The sequence below is a fragment of the Temnothorax americanus genome, unplaced genomic scaffold, assembly GCF_048541705.1.
Source record: "Temnothorax americanus isolate GAGA-0224 unplaced genomic scaffold, ASM4854170v1 Scaffold9, whole genome shotgun sequence".
Taxonomy (NCBI): Eukaryota; Metazoa; Arthropoda; class Insecta; order Hymenoptera; family Formicidae; genus Temnothorax; species Temnothorax americanus.
In genome coordinates, this window is record NW_027509812.1 from 3,925,006 (window position 1) to 3,947,063 (window position 22,058).

Genomic DNA, 22,058 nt, shown 5'->3' on the forward strand with positions numbered 1-22,058 from the left:
GATATTCGTGTCTCCTCGACCACTTTCTTACATTGATCATGCGAGTCCCCGTACACGTTACACTCTTCCCGCTCTACCGAACGCAAGTTCGATTTACCTCGCAAATCGATTGATATTCCGCGATACACTTCCGCATTTCGCCAAGATTTTCGCATTTTGCCTTAGACGGAGTTAAATTGTGTTTCGTGCAATCGGGGGAGAGCCGGGAGTGAAAAAGGAAAGGGAAAATGCGATGTAAAGTAAGGGGAAAAAACAAAAATGAAAGACAAGCGAAAGACAAGCGGCACTCGTTCTCGTCGGTGTGGGCACCGCTTAATTTCCGCTTTAAATGCGGGATAGAAGTTGCAAAAGTCAAACGACTTTGGGAGGAAATGAAAAACTGAAATCGAAGCGAGTAAGTATGTCGAATGACGCGACATTTTACTCAACGTTTCATTTATGATGAGACGTAAGCGCGGTACTGCTGATCCTGCCCTGTGTAAGATATACGTACGTCTTTAAACGTTCCTTATATTACATATGACATTCGACTAAAAACTAGAAAATAAATTTCGATTGTTTATTCCATTAGTTACAAGAAAAAACTCTATTTTTATGTTTAATAAAACCCTGTTTAATAAAAAACTTATTTGACGCTAAAATTAGTCGTAAACTCTTCTCCATATAACGATCATACAAAGATGTTTATACTTAGTGCTCTTATCTACGCACACGTCACTCGGTCAGACTTCAGTTGAAATAGAATGATTCGATCTTGTCCTGTATCCGCAAGTATCAGCACATTAATTTGCAATGCTATAGAAAAAATATTACACCAAATGTTTCAAAGGGAACAGTTACGCTCTGGGAAAGAATAATTGGTTGAATAGTCAAAAAGTTGTTCGCGTCAAATAACATTTTACGCTGACACAGCAGAAGGCGAAATTGTACAGAATTTAACGCATATTGCCAGTCCGTGGGTGAGTGCAACGAAACCACAAAAAAAAAGTATAACGTTTTTTCAGCTAATTTCGCGCCCTGCCTGCGATTTGCTCCGCGATTGCGCCGGCCCAATCTCGCGGCCATTCAGCCGTACTCTTTTTTTTCGACTATTCCATGATCGGGGCGCGACGAATAAAACAGAAGTTTTTTTATCCACTCGGTTCGAATAAACGCAACCGACCTAGATCGAGTCCCGGGATCCAATGGGTGTCGTTATTTATGAGCGAGCAGCAACACGATGGCACGAAGCTGGGAAGAGTACGCGCGCCGGAGGATGTTTGTGAAAACGGGATGCTACGCGCGGTCCTTTAACGAAACAGATTTTGACGTCGGGTATCCGTGTCTTATAGTCGCTTGCTTGTACGTTCAATTAACTCTTCAGTATTCGCCGAACAAAAATATATTATTCCTGTTTATCGATTCAAAAGAAAGAAAAAGATAATATTCCGTTATTTTTTTTTATAAGAATAAAAATATATAGGTATTTAAAAAATCATGTAATTTGATAATTTTGGTATGATATTTCTTCACAAATTTTAAGTAATCTAAATGCTAAATACAATCGGCATTATATATATATAATGAAAAATTCTCGCGAGTACGATGATACTTTTGAATGTTAAAAAGTCAGTATTCGAATAAAAAAAAGCGTGTTCCGATCAGAGGTTTATTACAAAGTTTCGTTACAGTAATTACTAAAGGTGGCGTACGTGTCACGCATGCAATTCTGCTTTCGGAGGAAGTGCGTGCAGGTTGCTCGTTGCAAAGAAACGATTTTATGGAGTTAAATTGGCTCGTAACAGGAAATTCTATCGTTTTGCTTCTGGTCGATATTCGCATGAATTACGTGGTGCGACAACAATTCCTATAACAAAATACTTTCGCCACTAGCTTTTATCATCTTAAAAATTTTCAAACAACTGCATTATGTTTACGTTTAAAAAAGCTTATTATTATAGTATATGAGTATAAACTATTATAGTCGTTAAATAAACGATCGGTCAATTAATTAAATTTTATTTCTAGCTGCTAATCGCTTCAATTTTGTCATTGGATTATAATTTACATCATAAATCGATGTATTCCTTTGACGATTGTAATATTTTTATTCCAAAATTTGAGCTTTTAAAATACAAAGGGTACCGTACGTTATTTGTAACAAATAAAACTTTTATATTTCATGATTACGAGATGCAAGGAAAGAAGGTGTCACTGCGAAAATCATACGACCGTTCGCGGGAAGCGACGTGCTAAAGCTGCAACGAGGCAAGATGCAAACTGAACGCTGTTATCCGTATCACTCTCGGCGCGGTTCGGCGCGGCGCGACGGGTTTCTTCTCTCTCTTTATCATTTCCGGCTTTAACATTTCGCGAAACTCACGAGCGCACACTCGACGACGCATAACGAGCGCGAGAGAGTGGAAGCAACGAGAAGCGACACGTGCCGGAAACGTATGTAGGTTTCTCAACTTTGGCTCGGAAGAAAGGCAGGGTGGGTGAACGAGAGCAACACGCGGGGGAGAGGAAAAGAAAGAAATAAAACGGCAAGCGGTAAGCAAGGTCCCAACGAGGAATACGAGGGCGTAAGCGCGCAGAGAGAATGCAGTGGCTCGTATCGTCGAGTTAAGCATAAAAGAGAATGACCTTAACTGCATCGAACGACTTTTCGCGTATTACAAAATTTTAGAAGCAATTTCCGCCGAATTACCCGCGTCGTCGAAATTACTTATAGGCCGTGCGAGCACTGCAAACACGGAATCGTCCACTTATTTTTTGTCGAGTCTACGCGCTCAAAATTTGTTTTATATTAGCCATATCTCGCATGCGAAAAAACACGAGAGAAAAAGAAAGAAATACTTAAATGTATAGAATGTAAGAAAAATAACGGATAGATAGAATGCGTTTCGTTTTGCGGAAAGCGAGCGCAAATGCAGCGTTATTTCTTGCAAAGTTTACATTTGATATTATTCGCAATAACTCTAACGTTACGTCAAGTTTACAGTGACTCCAAAATGCAAATTACATCTAGCATGGCAACTCTTATAGCTGTCGCCATTCACAATTGCTTCGAGAATTCGTGAGTGAAAACTGAAATGGAGATTCGGGATGCACCCGGTATATGTTTCATAAACAATTTTTGATAGAGAAAAGTTGTGTGCAAAGTTCTTTATTCTCGCACATCCATCTCGAAACGATACAACGATCGATGACAGGGCAGTCTACACTACACGTCAAAACTGCTTCCTACAAAAAAATTGATCGTTTCAGTTATTTTTACAACTAGGACGTTTCACGAGACAAGTGACATTTTCTCGTTGCGCCAAAAACCGACGGTTATAAACGCCGAAAGTTCTGACACTTTTTTTACATTGTTTTACTGCTGTAAAAACGTTTTTTTTTTTTCGCGTGGTAGCCACGCGAAATTCGGAAAAAAATGTTACAGAGTGTTGAACGAGCGAAAAAGCAGAAGTTGATCTGCGCGCAATAAAATTCAAAAAGTTAACTTAAGGCACCGCTTTTCATTAAATATATATTGCTAAACTTTGCGTCGGTAGCATCAATTTGATGGTACCTTAAGTAATTTAGACGCAAATGAACTAATTTCGAAAAGTAAAAAGTAAACGGCGACTTTCAAACTTCTAAAGAAGATGAGAAACGAGAGTCGGTGTCTTTTTGCAAGCTAAATACGTTTTCTAATATTCCGGTATATTAGACGCAGCACACGCTTGCAATGTACTCCTGATGAAGTAAGAAGAGATTCCGAGTTTTGCCCTCAAGTACCCTAATTGAAGCAGAAAGTTTTCGAAGCGATATGAATCCGCAGTTGAATCAAGAAAATTCTGTTTACAAAATAAACAATTTTCTTTCTTAGTCTAATCGTATAAAAATAGATTCGTATTTCTTCTGAAACATCCCTACTTTACTTGAGATATAAAAGTTTCATGCTGAATTTGGAGAAATATAATAATAAGAAATATTTATCCTACTTTGTAACAATTTTGTGTAAAGAATAATCTAATAATAATAAACGATTGCAAGAGACCTTTTCTTATTCCTCAAGTTTCCCTTTGGCGACACGAACTGTGTTATATATGCGACATAATTACGTTTCATTGAGTGCGACGGCCGATGTGCCAAGGAGAGTTTATTTGCAGGAACGTAACGCGCGTGGAGCGATTTTCATTCAAGGTTGATTATGTTTAGTCAACTACTGGATGATCTCACGATTCGTATCGCACGCGGTCTATTATTGCAATATAATAAGTGGGAAGAAGATCACGTGACCGTCAATCATTACGACATTATCGCAATGGCGATTACCTTGGCGATTACTTTGGTCGTCATAATCGTAAACGATAAGCGTAAACGTTGCAGAAATAATCCGTTCAAAAACCGTGAGATCGGATCGTGAAGCGTTTACGCGTGTCGGTTTTTCTCAATAGAGACGTTTCTCGATTGCAAGATAAAAATTTTGCAACAATTGCACAAAGCGGGTCGCGATGTGGTCGCAAGAACAGAATTTATTATTATTATTATTGCGTTTGAACCGCGACACGAATCGCCCATCGCCCATCGTTCTTCGAGAAACGATCGAAACGTGTTGCCTCGGCGACGAGGGACTCGTTGTCAGGCGTGTGCGTATAGAGGCGTTGAAAAAATAAACGGAGCCATGCACACACAGGGGCAAAGGGGAGAAAGATCCCCGCGCTACTGTTTTCTAGGAAAAAGAGAGACGCGATTTATTGAGGTCATCGCCGCCACGATGGCTTACGATGCGAGCGCGTTAATACGACATTACGTCATTTCGACGCGGCGCAGCGACGACTGGACGATTCGTCACTTCAATAATGCCTCGTTAATCGGGCTCACATTCCAGATCTCGGATCTCGTCTCGCTGATCGATTTTCCCCCCTTCGATAATCACGCGGAAACGCGTCGATTTTTCTTCTTCTTGTTTTTCTTCTTCACGAGAAAGAGAGAGAGAGAGAGAGAGAGAGAGAGAGAGAGAGAGAGAGAGAGAGAGAGAGAGAGAGAGAAGAGAAAAGAACCGTCATAAATGCGAGTTTTTACGCGAGTTTTTGCGCACACTTTATCATTCTCAACGTTTGATTATTCAATGAGATCGAAAATAAAATTCTGCTTGAACGCAAACGTACGCGCCGCGCGCCAATGAGAATGCACGCGGTGGGTCGTGGAGTTCGGAGTAGCCATAAGTTCGAAATGTCTCCACGACGATATTGTTCAGTGCAGCGACTAATTTGCATATTTACATCACTCGGGGGTCGTACGTGATTACGTTGTTGACGAAATTGCCGCGTTTAATAACGGAATTTGCAATATTAATTGCGACACCAGCAATATCTACCTACGCGACCGTTTTGCGTTACTCGTAATCGACACCGCACATGGCGTCGGCCAAATACGGCGGGGATTACTAATTAACGGGTGCACTGTTAACGACATTAAATGCAATAATAGCAATTCATCTCCTGAGAATGGTACGCTGTTCAAACTTGGGCACTCCTGTCCGAGAGAGCCGCCGAGTCGCGGACCATTTCGAGACGCAAAGTGGATGTTTTGCATCAGCCGGCCCAATATAATGTGTCGCTCACTCACGCGACACACAGAGGCGCGTGTGTACAGTCCGTAGAAAAATCACATACCTGTTCGATCACTCCGCGCGGAGCCAGCAACTCCAGCAAGCGCTCGATGTCAGGAGAGTCTTGGGGAATCTGCGAGCTCTCCGGGACGACGACGACGACGACGAGGCGACGCAGGAAGTCACGAAGAATCGAGGGCTGGATAATCTCTCTCGTGCACAACTATTCACAACAGATCGGAGCGGCACATCAAATGACAGAGTCACGCGACACGCCGTCGGTGCCGGCTTACGGCTGATCGTGATCTTGAAAGTCGGTATAGACTTTCTCGCGTGATCTCGAAAGAGACACGGGACAAGTAAATCTACCAATTGTAAGTAATTCCGCGCTATCGCTATTCCGTCCGCTCGGAATATCGCGGACGCGTCAATCGCGGCTCGTTCTCGTTCGTCCAGCGACCCGGCTTCTCGCTTCTCGCCCGCCCACGCAACACCAACCAAACCCCTCGGAACGCGGCAGCCGACTGACGTGGGACGCGGGACGGATGCTGCGACCGGTGTGCGGTGTGCGGTGTGCGTATAGCCTTGCCGCGCGCGCGACACTCCACTCGCGACGCTCGCTCGCTCCCTACCTACCACTCACCCTCTCCTCGCTCATCCTCTCCCCCTATCGCCGCTATGGCTGCTATGCCGCAAGCGCCGGTTCTCCCGCGCTCTCATTCTCGCATTCGCGCGACTCACGTTGCAGCGTGTACTTCTGCTCTGTCTCCGTTAAACATATCTATGCCACAGAATCGGCTCTCTCTTTCTCGCTCTTTCACACCTCCGTGGTATTATACGGGGACGCGATTCGACTCGTTCGCTTTCATTAACTATACATTTCAACACTGACAGAATGGATGCGCCGATAATTGAGAGGGTTGGAATGGAAAGTATGGAGAGTATATTAATTATACTATTTTTTTTTCATCTCCTGTTTTTCACTTTCCGCCCTGTTGCCCGTTCGCTTTCGTGCAACCCTTTTTTTGTCGGATATTCCTACGTATATTGCGCTTTGTAACGCAATGGCTTTTCGCCGTGTGTGTACAGTTGAAGATTTTTTAATAAAAGATAATTAGAAGAAGAATATTCCCCTTAGTTCTGTCTCTACATGTAAAGATTACTTACGTATTTTTATATCTTTAATTAATTAATTATTACTAGAGTAATACTATAGAGTAATTAATTATTATTATACAGTGATATTCAATTAAATTTACAATATATTCGTATTCGTCGTTCTTTTTTCTGAGTGACGAAAACATATCGATCAAAAGGTGAGATTAAAAACAATTGAATTTCAAGAATAATGTCGAACGAATTTTTCTTGAAGTATTAAATATTGGAAATATAAAATATTACACATTTAAAATATCTTTATTATTAATTCGAAAATGCTGATACGTTTGACACGTTACAATTCCTTGCTTCATATTTTCTTTCTTTCTCCTTTCCTTCCTTCGTAATCTATCTACTTGGTCTCAAATGAGAAAAGTGGAAGCCAATGCAGCAAAAATAAACGGATGGATCCACCGCCTTATACGGCGGCCGAAAGTCAGAGGTAAGTGACCGGCTGCACCGAAGCGCGGACCATCTTATACAGGCATGTGTCTCTTTCGCTCTTCCGTCTTACAGGCATCTGCTTTCTTGCCCTTGATGTCGATTCTTCACTCTCCGGTTTATTCTTTCGCTTCGACGAACCCGCGTCTCTCGTCCCTTTTAGTCCCTTATCTTTGCCCTCATCCCCGCCCTCCCCGTGTGAGCCAATGTCCCCTGCGAAGCAGGGATGAGAGTGCGTACGTGGCCGTGGGCACGTTCCTACGCACGACGTTCCGCCGTTGGCGCATACGTGATGTATTCGCGTTGCATCGAGTGCCGAAGCGTCCGCATTCAGATGCATTCGTCCCCGGAATTTCAATTCGGCCACCATTGCAGCCAGCACACGCGCAATCGAGTTGGTGAACTCGGCAAGCATAAGCGCGCGAGAAATTATCGGTTTTGCGAAACAAAACCAGCCGAAGAATCTTTATTCGGAGTCTCAATTACGATTTAGTAATTGAGATCTCCCGACCCTTCTGTTTCGTTTTTATTTACGAGAAACATGATTTTATCTTTTCTATTTACATAGCAGTTTTCGCGGCTTAACATTCTCAATTTACTGGTTTTCCAAGTCAATATTGCGCAGTTAGATTAATAATCGTGTAAACATTGCTTTAACAAATGCAAAAATATATTTCGTTGAAATCACATATTAAAAGGGCTTAAAGGGCATGCATTTAAACACGCTGAATGTGTGCGGAAAAGAGGAGTTAACATATTTCCATGACTACAGAAATCGTAAAAAATGTCCGATTATATTTGGAAGTTTTGCAGTTACTGCATTTTGTGTATATACATATTTTTTTCAAAATTAACATTTGGTGCTTTTACTTTAGTTTCTCCCACTGGTATGTGTTAAGGTTCGGTGAATTAAAGTTCGTTCTGGAAAACCGCGCTGTACCACTACTTTGCATTCGCGTTTAATTCACGTTTTTCCTGTATTAAATATATTTATTCGCATATATATATACATATATTCTATGTATAATATAAAGTATACTATTATATAAAATTTACTAATGCGGTTTTAACGCGGCCAAAAGACGACGTTTTTCGGTCATCTAAAAAAAGCGCGGATCAGACGGTCAGTGCCGGTGGCGCGAATGCGCTCGGGAAACGGACAAAAACCAACGTTTCGCACGCGGATTAATTTGGGCGCGAGGAAATTCATTCTTAGAATCATCGGGCCTTCCGTCGTAAAATCCGCGCGCGATCGCCCATATCGCACGATTTATTTCCCTTGGCGACCGCAATATTCCTCCCGCTATTCCTACGACTGCCGAATGCCTGCAATGGTGGACTTTAAAGGAACAGTCATACGAGAGCTATGGATCCTCGTACCTATAGTCCCTCCGCGAATCTTTAATTTCTCAACGACCTCGCGAAAGTCTCGATGGTTGCCGCCAAGTCTCTCTGCGGGGCGGGATGTGTGCACTGTGTGCAGTCGTAACCGAAAACTTTTTACAACGACAATGGCGCATAGTATAAACGTTTATATTTACGTTGAGCCTTATTAAGTAGAGTAAAAGAGTATCTCTTTCAAGCTTATATTTCGCTTGTAATATATTATTAGAAAAGTACCAAGTATCAAGATAGAGCGAAGATAAATTATTAATAGATACCCTAAAAATATTTATGTGTTTAGAATTCACTGGCTATACTGGGATTAAGCGGATTATCTACCTACGTTTATTATTAGTATTTTCACATCAATCGATTTAGTTCATCAGCTTAATATTTCACTGAAACGTTCTATATGAACTGAACGTAATGGTATGGGAAGTACGAAAACGTTTTTCATACTCAATTTTTTACAGCGGTCGGATAAAAACTATCCGAGCGGACGAATAATAAACTAGATATACAATGGCAGAAAACTAATGGATTTTAAAGCGCGAGCATTTAAATCAAACCATTCATTTATACTTTTATTCGCGTTTATTTATTAAATAACGGCAACTAAAAACACCGCGCATTTACCATGGTAAAAAAATGCAGTATGCATGGTATTCGTCAAAAGTACAATCAACTCGATCCACCGAAATGTGGAGTGACGTCCCGGCCCGGCGTTTGACCGGCGCATGGCGTCGAGATTTACTCGTCTTTTCATCCACGTCAGCCCGTTGAATTAATTTCGTCTGTTCTGAGGATTACCGTATTCAATCGTTTACCGCCGTAGGTCCGCCGCGCCGTTTATTATAATCGCCATTAAAATCCGTCTCCATCTCGGCATGGCTCGGCGTGTTTGCTCGAATTAGCATTATTATTTCCCGACGCTTTTTTCTGTCCCCGCCGTTGACAATTACGGATTACAAGCGATAAATTAAAGCTCAGCTTAATTACGAGCTTGCGTGTCATACCGACTCGCGCGAACGTTGCACGCATGCCGTGCGTTAAAGGCGTGGAGAAAGGGCAGAGTACAAAAGAGAAGGGTGGAAACGGGAGGAGGGGAAGGATAAAGCAACGGCTGCCTACGTTGCGTTGAAGCGCTATTTGCACAATTTTTTTCCCTCTCATCTAGCTGGATTAATGCGTAAACCGAGCACCTCGTGAAGAAACGGCAGCGGCGGCGGGCCGGCCGTGCCGCGTGACAAATAGTCGTCGGACGCGAGTTGATTCGAGTACCGTCCTTTTTCCCCCCTCCTCTCCTCCCTTTTTTCTCTCGTTTTGCATCGCAACCCTCGCTGCTTCACGTCGCAACGCTTTGGCGAATGCGCAAGAGAGACGAGATTTCGCGGCAGGGAAACAGGCGCTTATCAGCAACGACAGCGCGCGGCCAGTCCGGATGCTTATCCAGCTGAAAAATCGCGTCTCTCGCGCACAAACCGCACGAGCTATTCTCTCGCGCGGTTTCCTGTTTTTCATAATTTCCGCGTTGTCACCAATTAAATCTTGGCACTTGCAAAATTGGACCTTTTTTTTACACTTTTTATACCGCACCGCAGCTATATATCGCTTTGATGTGCTTAAAGCGAGAGGTACAAGTGGACGGTGGAATAAAGGAGAAATAAAAATATAACCGTGTCAGGCGTTTTGTAAAAGAATAGGGTATGGAATGCGGGTATGGAAAACTTAAACGGCTGAAACACGGCGAGAGCTAATTTCGGTCGGTTTTCCATGAAAGTTCGCGCATATATTCGTAATGAGACGACCGCAAATAACGGTCGGGCGGAACTTTGACATTTACCGGAATGGAACCGTATGGACACGTGACACATACGTCAAAATCAACGAGACCACGTGAATCTTTCAGCGAGAGTTATATTCTTCGCGAGAGCGATTGGAGCATCGGAACATCGCTAAATATCATTCGCGGTTAGTGGCATGGATGTGCGCGATAGTCACATCACACGCGCGGAGTGCATCGACCCCGAGGATAAATCGAGAACGGCGCGATGAGTGGCTGAATAATTTCTGACTGTCTCGGAGACATTGTTGGCATCGCGCACTCGTGAAAAATGCACGGCGATATCACATAATTGTCAGATGTTCGTAGTTCGTACGCTCATGCCAGTTAGGCTGTTATAGGATAATGCAAATTGCGAAAGGAGGAAAGCTGTCAATCTCATAGTTGCTTTATTTGAAAAATGGGTTATTCGTGTCATCGTGTTATCTTGAGTATCTTAGTTCATGAATTTAGTTTCCTAAACGTGATATTTATTATACGCCAGAAAAAGTTTCTTTTGTTTCATTGATCATTGATAATGCCATTTAATTAAAATAAAAGTGGATATAATATTTAAAATATGATCGCGTTCGCAAACTTTTTTCAACCAAAGATAACCAAAACAGCCAGCCTTTTCATCTCTAAATGGATTGCTTACCGGAGTTAATTGAATGCTCGTTGCTGCATCTGATTATGCGCGTAGACCATCCCGAAGTTGCCATTTGCAGGCCATTACGTGTATATACGTCACTCGGCGGACGTATATGTACATCAGTCGTATCCTGGCTGCCCTGCGGCAGGATCCGTTTAGCGTTCATTGTCCTGCGACGCTCGCGGAAATGAACATTCCACGATTGACTGTTTACCACGCGTCTCTGTTACGACGGATGTCATGCTAACACGCGATTACGGTGGACAAGGCCGACATTAATTGACTAATGATCTGCGCGTCTGCAAAAATCATTAGGCACGATGTCGTAGACGTAGAGTAATCAATTGATGTTACAACCGATTCGCTTAAGTTGGCGTTGCAGCGTTGAAAACGGATTAAAAATGTTTCGTATAACGTTTTTCGAGAATTACAACCATTTATAAATACAATTGTATTAACGTCCGTTTATAAAATATCCAACGTACAAAAATGCGGACAGGTTTCCAATTTACATAACTTTCCACTTAAAAAAATTCCCAGATTTTATGAAAGCGAAATTATGATATTAATTCCTCAATCAGAGAAATGTTAAATATGTAACCGAATTACCGAAAATTGTCCAATTATCAAACAAATATGTATCTAATTTGCCCGGAAATATTATCTAAAATTTATTCTGGATTTTTTATTGTAAAATTTCTTTCCGCTTGTATCTAAATATGTTCATTAAATAAAGAAATTTTTTGATAGATTGAAAAAGGTTTTATGACATAAAAACGTAACAGAAGACGGTCAAACTAAAATTCAACTTGAGTAATAAACTTGTAATCTTGAGTAAATATTTTTCGTTGATGATTGTTGAAATAATAACTGCAAAAATGTCAATTTATTTATATCGCTAATAATAGTGTTACAGAAGACGATCACGAGAAAACGCTAAAATACTTTCGATGTATTCCGGATTTTCTTCGGACACGACTCAATTGGGAAAAGGAACGTCAATGGAATGTATATATAATCTAAAAAAATGTAGCTTGTTAAAATTCCCAAGCATTTCAATAGACAAATAATTCCCAGAAAAATAAAGTGCAGGTGTGAAACGGGAAATTCTTTATTTATTTACTCGAAAGGAAATACGGGAGAAAATTAGTCAGAGAGGGTAGAATATATATAACACAGGTATTGCGGTGGTTTTCATTCGAAGCGACAGGCGAATTAAATCGGACAGATCATATACGCGCACACTATCAACGTCTATAATTCGCCGTTTCGCCTGTGGCGGGTAATGTTTTACGGCTACTTTACAGATTGCATATGGATGAAGCCGAGTAACATACGCGGTAGAAAGCACGCTTTCCACGTGGCAGATGGACAGATGTCCCGACCGGGCATGTAATGCGCCGCGGTACACGAGAAAACGAAACAGAAGCGACGACGGAGATAATAAAACCATTAGGATCAAACGTTACGCGCCGTTTTCGTTCGTAATAAATGATGCTCGCGGAAGAAAATATGGGAACACGCCGCGCAATATTTTACCGGGGTAAAATCCGCACCGCACGCTATCAATCATACTTTCGAAGACTTCCAGTTGTAACGTCGCGCTCTTTATCTTTCTTAATAAAGAATACAAATAATAAGAAATGGAAATATAGCGTCGTAGCAAAAATAATTAAAAAAAAAAAAAAAAAAAAAAATTGAGCTTGAAAGCGTCACGGAATCTTTTCCATCTTTGCAGTTCCAGATACATTTCGCTGGAACTTTTTCAAATAAGTCTAAACTGTTTCTCGCATCAGAAGCGATATTTCTCTCCCTTCTTCCTAGCTCGCTTCTTAAAAATAAATATTTCTCTGTCAACAAAACTTTTTGTTACAAGATAAAATAGTTTGTTCTGCAGTTAAGCCTCGAGGTGACATACCGATGTAAAAATGCGGTGAATGATTAATTTGTCGATCAGTGACGTTAGATCTAAATTTTGAAAGAAGATGCAGATAAATTTCTATTTCTTTGAAAAATTTTTACTTTCTCTCCGATAAGCAACTTGTCGTTTCAGCACAATCCATATTAATTCCGTCCACGCCGGGAAGCATCAGCGTGCCGCAGGCGAGCTAGAGTAATAAAAGGGAATGCACTGATGCTGTAATCTGACGCGCGCTGTTCTCCGCGCGATGAGATAATCGCGTCGTCCTCGCCGTCGTCATCGTCACAAACGAGTGTTCCGACTTTTGTGCGTCGCGGTATACTCGCCTCGCGGGACGCGTCTAATCGTGTATCCGACGAGACTGGGAAAACTCGGGAATTATGCGAGCAAACTACGCGGACAGCTCTGCTTTCGATGTACCTTGGCACTTAGCAGTCGCGGATAAACTACAAGGAACGAGAAACGACTCGCGCAGCTGTTAAAGCGACAAACGTGAATAACGGCCAGAATGTATCTCTTCTCCTCTCGGGGGATGTAGCTGTTACACGGTACGAGTAAGTGAAGCAGTCGATAAATACAGGAAGTAGATCTTCTTTTCAGATATTTTTGGAAAAGAAAAAGAGCGGATACTGAGATGAAAATATGAAAGAGTTTTCAAATTATCGATCATTCAGATTTTTTGGAGAAAAATTCCTTATTTTCGTTATTCCAATTAATTTATTTAATAATGACACGCTCATAATTATTGATTGCATTTATTTTGACAATACGCCAATTTTAATTTACTAATCTATCATAGCTTATCAATATTTCTCAATTTATATCACACGCTCTCTTCGTATCACTTAAAATAAAATAAAATAAAATAAAATAAAATAAAATAAAATAAAATAAAATAAAATAAAATAAAATGTGAGGTAAATGAACATTTTTTCACGAACCGGTATAGAATTAATCACGCAGATTCTTTTAATATCAATAATCACAGTTACATATCACTTTGTATTACAATATAAAAGTAAATTTTTTCCTATCCTCTCTTTAATTCATTATTAAATACATTATTAAAATTCAATAATTTTAAAGAGATATGGTGAAAAATAATTCTATAACACATTTATGTCATATTTATTCGTAAATTTATCCTATCTTTCTTCTATCGATTTCGATTAATTTGCATTTGACAATTTTCTTGATGTTGCCGTCTTCAATTCAAAGACAAAGATACCAATAGCAGATTTTATATAAAACTTGACACAAAAACTTAAAAGTTCTGATTACGTTACCGTTGTGCTTTCTACTCTCCGTGAGCCCTGCGGCGTACGGCCAACCAAGTTGTACTTACGATCTTGCCCCGTTGCTAGTTAGTTCTCTAGTTCTAACCCTTTCATTCTCCCGAAATACGGTGAATACTGCAAAATCTATCTGTCTATAACCAGCGCTCAAGATCGAATTAAGCGCGTCTTTGCAAACAGCGGTGCTATCAAACACACTGGTAGAGAACTTGCTCAAATTTTGAAAACTCAGATCGCGCATTTACCTCACATATTTTTAACACTAAAATATATGCGTAATGCAAAATATTTAAATAAACACCTAGACAATTTTATATAGAACTATTGGTTACTTTGCATTGTTGTTTACAACGTTTTTGGTCTAATTAATGCATTAATTATAGTGACCTAACAATTTTGGCTTAATAAGATTTTTAATATTTCTTGCACATGCGAGTCCGTGTCGATCATATTTACGGCATATATTCATTTCCGTAAAAGACACATGACACTTTGCACGCGTTGCACAATCGTAGAAAAGATCGGCATTGCAAGTACATACGCAGACGTATGATTCGCTCGCATCATGAATTTAGGATTTTTCAAACTGTTACTTCGTTATTCGCATAATGAGCAATGCGGGACATGTATTTAAAGAACATAATCAAGAATTTATTAAACTACATTTTTAAATTAAATTAGTCAATAACGAATATTAACTTCCTCAACGTTTTCTTCTCAAGGAAAATCGATTGCAAATTCATCAAAGAAACTGCCATTAAAATTAAGTTCGGGTTCTACCACCTTGCATAAGGAAACCTTCGTAAAGACGACAAAAACCTTTGCGTAAGAAAAGAATTACGAACGTCCATTAACTCTAAAATGGTTATAACAGAGGTATACTGTCCCAAATTTTTCTGATGTGATGACTCTCTTGATTGTATCTACAAATATACATTTTTTATACATTACATCATGCAAGTTTTATCAAAACTTTGAGAAATATCATCACCAGATGTGGTATAGGTATATCGTGAAAAAATCAGAGAAATACGAGTACTATCTTAGCGTTATAACGTTAAATCCACCGCCGCGAAACGTTGTTCTTCCTAAATTGCATTGCGGATTACCGTAAGACCGACCGACCAACCGACCGGCAGATGCTGGGTAACGGAAGATAGCGCGAGTTCTCGCCGCAACACCGAGAAACCAACAATAAACCTCGAGTGCCTGGGAGGAGATGTCTAGGCTGGGCGCAACTGACGCTAGAATACCTATATTCTGCGTGTATATACGTTGCATGGCGATGTACGGCATACAATTCGGACGTATAGCGAATGCCGTAGACGTAGACGACGACGAGCAACCGGTGATGGTCGACTTAAGCTTATCTCCCATTCACGGATCCGCGCTGTGTATACGGTCTAGTCTGCTCATTAGACGGTCTTGTCGTTTCCCCGAACATTCGCGGCTCAACGTCAGAGATGGAAAAGCGGGATGTGGATCCGTGACATCCCGGATCTTCTTGCAAACACGTTAAAATCCTTAATTCCGAAAATGAGCTAGGCAAAAGTCGATAGAATTAAATTCCGCGCGAATTAATTTTGATTTGCCATTAAAAATCTCCGGGTATAATTAATGTATAATAAGATTAAATGTCAATTAATTTTATCTGATGGCCATTCTTTTTTACCCATTGCACGATCGTATATTTAAACTTTCGTGTAATTTCAAAATTTTATTATTGGATTGGAAACTTTAACCGCATATTATGTAATTTTTATCAGAAATTTCAAACGCGTGGTTTTGTACAACAGCATGGTTTTATGCAGCTTTATAGAACATTACCATTTCGCTTGAAATATTGAAAATCCCGATGGAATTCGGTATTAATAGCGACAGCATGGGGTTATACTCTTTCCGACGCGGTGCATCATTTATCGATGTTGAACCGGGCGATCGATCGTTTCTAAATCAGAGTGGAACAAAGCTAACAGGAGCGCCGCGCCGCGGCGCCGGCGTCGGCGCAGCTATGAATAATCATGCACGTTGCACACTAAATACCTCTCTATGATCATTTGATAATGGTTGATCAACTCGTCTCCATTTCGAATAATAGTTTGTTCATTAAGATCTGATTTGGTATCAAATTCCGAATTCAAGAGCTCTGATCAACCGAATTTTTATTATACCGCTCCGTTACAAAAATAAATTTTTATCCCCGTCTAAGTTTTTCGCTTCATATCCATAAATAAATGTTGACGAATTAAAAAATAGATAAAATAATATAATATATATTTAACAAATAATTATCGATGTCGCAAATACTGATATTACTAGACAACTTAATAAACTATTTTTATATCCAAAAATGTCGAAAAAATGAAATATTCATCTCGTTATACATTTACACGTATTAAGTAATACAAATTTCATCACCAAATAAAATAAAGTACACCGAAAAAGTTGCAGCCTGCAGCCTGCGCGGATTAATAAAGTGTGGGTCATAGACACAGGCGGAATTAGCTGGCGCGATAAAATTTTCACAACGGTCATTATCTTGTAAAAGTGTAACCGACGATATCGCGAGGAGGGACCCTTGGGGGGAAGGCGCACACGAGGAAATAATTACCGCAAGCACGGCAATTAGTTTTGAATTATTATGCCATGGCGCAGCTGCAATTTCGCGGAAATCACTCCCTTAATCCGCCAAGAGTTCGCTTCGGTTGTGCCGTTTGTTCATTCGCGGAATTTCGTCCTTTGTAATCGCGAGGCGCAGGGAGAGACGGATAAATACGTTCCGCGTAACGGAATCTCCATTAAAATTAGGAATATTCGTACGCCGTGCGCGAATTGTTCACGGGCTAACGTTGCTCGGATCCGCGTCCTCCCGGCCGTTACACGTTCTTTCTTTTCTTGCAGCGAAAAATAAATAACGATTATCTCGCGCATATATCTAACGAATTTGGTGCGTTGCGCTCCGGCGCGGCGCGAGCTTTTCCCGGCGTCTCCGAAATTGTCGCGCCGGCGCGACGTTGTTTTCAGGAGAGAAACTTTCCTTCCTGAAAGGGGGAGCAGCTAATTCTCACTAACAAAGTTGCCTCGCCATTCTCCCGGCGCGAGGAAGATAAGCGGTCGTCTTTTTCCGCCGGTTGCTCTCGATTTTGTGAACGCCGCAAGAATGCCTCTTACACGTAAAATAACTTAAATTACGCTGTAGCTTTTGAACACACGATGACCTGCGCGAAAAGCGCTCCTAAGCGCAGCGCAAGAACCATATTTCAGATTCTGGGCGCATATTCTATATTTGCGTTGTGATTCGTCGGAACGATTCGTTTATGCGAGAGAGCGCGCGGTAGCTCGATCGTGAGATCACAGCATTCACAGCAGTGTCGAACGCGACGGCCGCGCGGAGCAATGTAGCGATAAGAGCACTAATCGCGTAACTTGCGCAGTTAACACGGATAAGAGGCGGGGATTGCACCAAGTGCGGTACAAGTACGAGAGAATTGATTAATTCCAGTCGTGTTGGAACGACCGCCGCGATAGGAGTCGCAATTTGCATTTTCGGGACAAAAAGCAACACCCGTTAGTCGCCGCGCCGCGCCGCTGGAGGAGTTTCCACCGAGGTACCCGTGCCGGGCACATTCGTATATATTGCCTCATTGTTGCGGCGCAACAATGGCACGAGGGAAGGGAGGGAGAGGAGCGAACAATGTACGTTTGTCATCGGGAAGAACTCCCGGCGCGCGGCGTGTTCCTGGGCTTCAGTCGACACGGACAATAATCCGGGAGCTCCTTAGACGCCGCGCCGGTTGTGATTTATATTTACCGAAACGTCAAACGCGAGCGCGAATAATAGGGCCGGCCGGACGATGAATGCACTCATGGCGGCGGGCGCGGCGCATCGATGCTATATTTAAGTCTCGCACTTATTTGACGCCGTTTTAATGACCGAGTCCGCGTTCCCGATTTTATGAAAGCTCGTCCAATTTTTTATCGTATTTATATCCGAGACAAAGAATGTCGCGCAAAATAAAATAAATGTGCGACGATGAATAACGAACGGCAGCGAATGGTAGGATAGATAGATCGTATTTATTTCTATTACCGTATAAATTAATTTATCGATACATATATACTCATCACACGTATATACACCAATACATCTTCCAACAGTAAAAATTTACCACGTAATGTTTTAATTATTACATAAGTATATAGGAATTAGAATGACCCCTTCCTGCAATTCGCTAGCGGTTTTATCGATTTTACTGTCTCCCATCATTATGGGTTTTGAATAGTCCACTTAAAGTCAATTTCCTGATGTTTATAAGTTATTTAATAGCTGTAAAGTAAGATCGTTGAACGAAAATAAGTTTATTTAACTTGGAAGTTAAATGTTAAATAATCTGAAAATGTTCTTTAACGCGTTAATTCTTTAACATCGTTGCATCTATTTTCGCACGTCATCCTACTCATTCTCAGAGAAATGCATTGCTGACGAATGTCAACGACGCTGATATTCCTCGGTCTATCTCTCGGAACATGATATGTTACGGCACTCCGTATGCAAATGGTGTACTTTGCTGAATACTGCTGTACTTTGCGAGATGCACGTGCGCGAGCGTAGCGAAGATGAGGAGGAGGATGAGGTAAAAACGTCGACGCGAACTTACGGCCCTCATCAAACTATGCCGCCACAATGAGGGTTAAAACGGCTGCACGCGGTCGGGATCAAATATTCCGTGGGGATTACTTTACCGTGGTTAAAAGTAACAGTCGGCAATAAACGTCGGAAACAGTCACGGGAGAGTTGCGACGTATCAGCTAATAAACGTTTCATGGCGGTTGAAACCGCGCCATTATTTTATTTCCGATTCGCCGCTCCGACGAAATTTTTATTCCAGTTTTCGCCGCCCGGTTAGATTCGCGTTATCGCGAGCAACTTGCGACGAATAAAATCCTATCGGCGAGGATTGTTTTTCACGATCGGAATAGAATTTATATTTCTGTCGGGATTGAAGCACGCAATATCTGTAATGTTATCGAATCGTATTATAATTGATAATTCCTGCGCGATTAGTGCCACCTTTATATTTCATTAATCCGTCGAACAATACATAAAGGTGAAAGAAACGAACAAATATCAATAATATCCTCGCCTAAAATGGCAGCAAAAATTCTGTCCAAGAATATACCAATATTTAATTGCACTCAACCAAATACGGTAACCAACGAGACTCGTTAAAAGCTCAATCATTTTGCGTTAATTATAGCTACGTAATTAATACATTTACTCTTTACGTTCTCGCAACTATTATACGTTTGCTAAGTCAGCATTTTCGTGAATACACATTTAGCAAGGCTAAACTATATTTATATTCCTGTCTGTTTAATTTAAATAGTCTCTAAAGAATCCTTTGAGAGACGAAAAAGGAATTGTTGCAATAAAACATAAATGATTATTAAAACTGAATGCCATTAACATGTTTTTCTTAGTCGCAGAAAACTCATTTACAGATTATAATTATAATAATTAAAAATGTGACTCTGTTGAAATTAATTTAATTTCATCTTATAATAAAAAAATGCGCGAGACCGAAATTTCTTTTTTGCGTAAATTCTGGTAGCATCAACGTATACCTCTACTCTTTCAACATCGTAATATATGTACAACAAAGCTGGACGTAATTAGTGTGTTTCCATGTCGCGGCAAAACCCATTTATAAATTACTGTTATTATCATAAGAGTATCATTTGTATAATTATCGCTTAATAATTAAAATGCACTTAATTTTACTAAATCGCACCAAAACCAGATGAACCAGGACTAAACTGCAATATATTTTAACGTAAATTTCTGAATACACACACGTTCATTGTACTAGAGTACCGTTCGATTAATTGAACAATAATCGTTTTGCGAACCACTGATCCAGCATGTGCTGATTTAACCCTTTGTATGTCAAAGTCGCAGTCGCGTCGTGAGCAAATGTCGCATTCGCTCCTTTCTAAATCCTTTTCTTTGGAGCATCTCGAACCCCGTTAAAGTTCATCCGCGCCGCGAGACAAAGCATCGCGCCGTATCGCGTCACGTTGCGTCGCGTCGCGAGAGAAAGTCTCTCCGATACCGAACGGATCGGCAGATGAGCCCGAATAAAATGCCTATTACAACAATCGGATTCTATTACACGCGCGCACTTTCTAGTTTCGTGCGGCGGTTGGGGTACGCTGCAAATTAAAGGTCTCCGACGCACGTAATTATCCTGCCGTTGCCGAGATAAATCATCGCGTATTATAAAAAAGAAGAGGAGAAAGAGGAGGAAAGGAAAAAAAAGACAGCTGACGCAATGTCGCGATTATGCGCGCTCTTAGGAAAGAGTCTTCCCCCTGCTCGAGAAGCGGGAGGCGACGAGGAAATAAGTTTAACGAGAGGATAATGGAACCCTTCGTCGCCGCTCGAAACTTTTATTCGCAGGTTCAGTTAACGCCGCCGTGGAAGCAAAAGAGCATTACGTAAATCGCTTCTACCGTCTCTGGAATATCCTACGATTTTCTATTAGTTGTCATTTGTGACGTAAGCCGGAATTGCATCCTTCTGCAACGTGACTCTTTCATCTGCGACCTCGACCCGCTGACAAAATGCGGAAGTCATTGGTTCTCCGATACTATTATCAAGAGAAAATTATTCTATATTGAGATACGTACGATTTACTCTCTCAAGTATGCGCGAAATCATACCTTTAAACCGGAATCCACAAACGCGCACCGATTTCATTAAGATAAACATTTTCTGAAAAACTGAAGTAATCTATAAATAAAAAAAATTTCTTTTCCTCTTTATGACTGGCTGTGAAAGTCGCGATTTCTCGATACCTTTCTCGATCCTTGCGTGTGGGGAACTTGGGGTTCTACATGCTTTCTCGTGATGCGTTCTTACGTAACGGGATGTAAAGAATTGAAAAAAAAAAATTAATGGCGAAATGAAAAATGAAGTAACGACTGAACGCCGCTAACGTTTCTCGTTGTAAATCGGATGTAATGAATGAGCGCTTGTGCTCGATTGCCCCAAATCGATATTGCAATCTCACACGGCACGGACTAATACATTCTGTCACGTAACGCGACCAACGTAGTGCGCTACATATTGCGTTATATTCGTTAAAGTACTCCCGCTAGCTGACGGGGTACATGCACGATGGCCACAAATATTTACAAGTCGTCAGCATCCACGGTCGGTTTCCGTCGTTGCACGAGAGAACTGTTTACTGGAAGCTAGTTACCTACAGGTTGGCATAGCAGCAGCCACGTAAGCAATCACCGTCCACCGTGCGTGTCGCTCGTCTCCCCGGAGACATATATACGCGCGTGCCTCGTTTAAATATCAACGAGCGGGACCGAGCGGGACGAAGAAAATGGAAAAGGAAAAAGGACGCAAAGAGATCGTTGATGAACCGCGTGCTGGACGAGGTACGTATGCACACTCTATATATACATTACGCACACGCATACACAAATTTAGGAAGATAGAGAGTAAGAGAGAAACACCAGGAAACCAGGAGAGAGGCGCAAGAGCGCACGTCGAAAGCGTGCGTATCAATATTGGTCGAAGCCGCCTAAATGTTGGTCTATGCTATCAGCACCGACCGAATACATTATTCATGCGCGATAAAGTATTCTCTGAGCCGAAGTGCACGTACGCGCACACATGCCGGTTCACCTAATAGCGTCTCCAGCCAGGAATATTTTAGGAAGTTTCTTGTTTCTCAGGGGTTGCACGGTTTCTCGAGGGCTCGTCATGTCACGATGCACACTTATTTTCC

The 22,058-nt window shown here is 41.3% G+C and overlaps 1 protein-coding gene across 3 annotated transcripts in view; it reads right to left on the minus strand.

The window, feature by feature from the left end:
* Positions 1–22,058, minus strand: part of Ph4alphaefb (prolyl 4-hydroxylase subunit alpha-1) — a 150,177-nt gene that overhangs the window by 77,415 nt on the left and 50,704 nt on the right. Inside the window, exon 2 of one of the 3 annotated variants that reach the window (XM_077425699.1) lies at positions 5,646–5,804. The exons of the other annotated variants lie outside the window; for them this stretch is intronic. The gene's annotated coding sequence lies outside the window, so the exon portion shown is untranslated. The remainder of the gene's footprint in view (positions 1–5,645; positions 5,805–22,058) is intronic. 3 annotated transcript variants of the gene reach the window in all.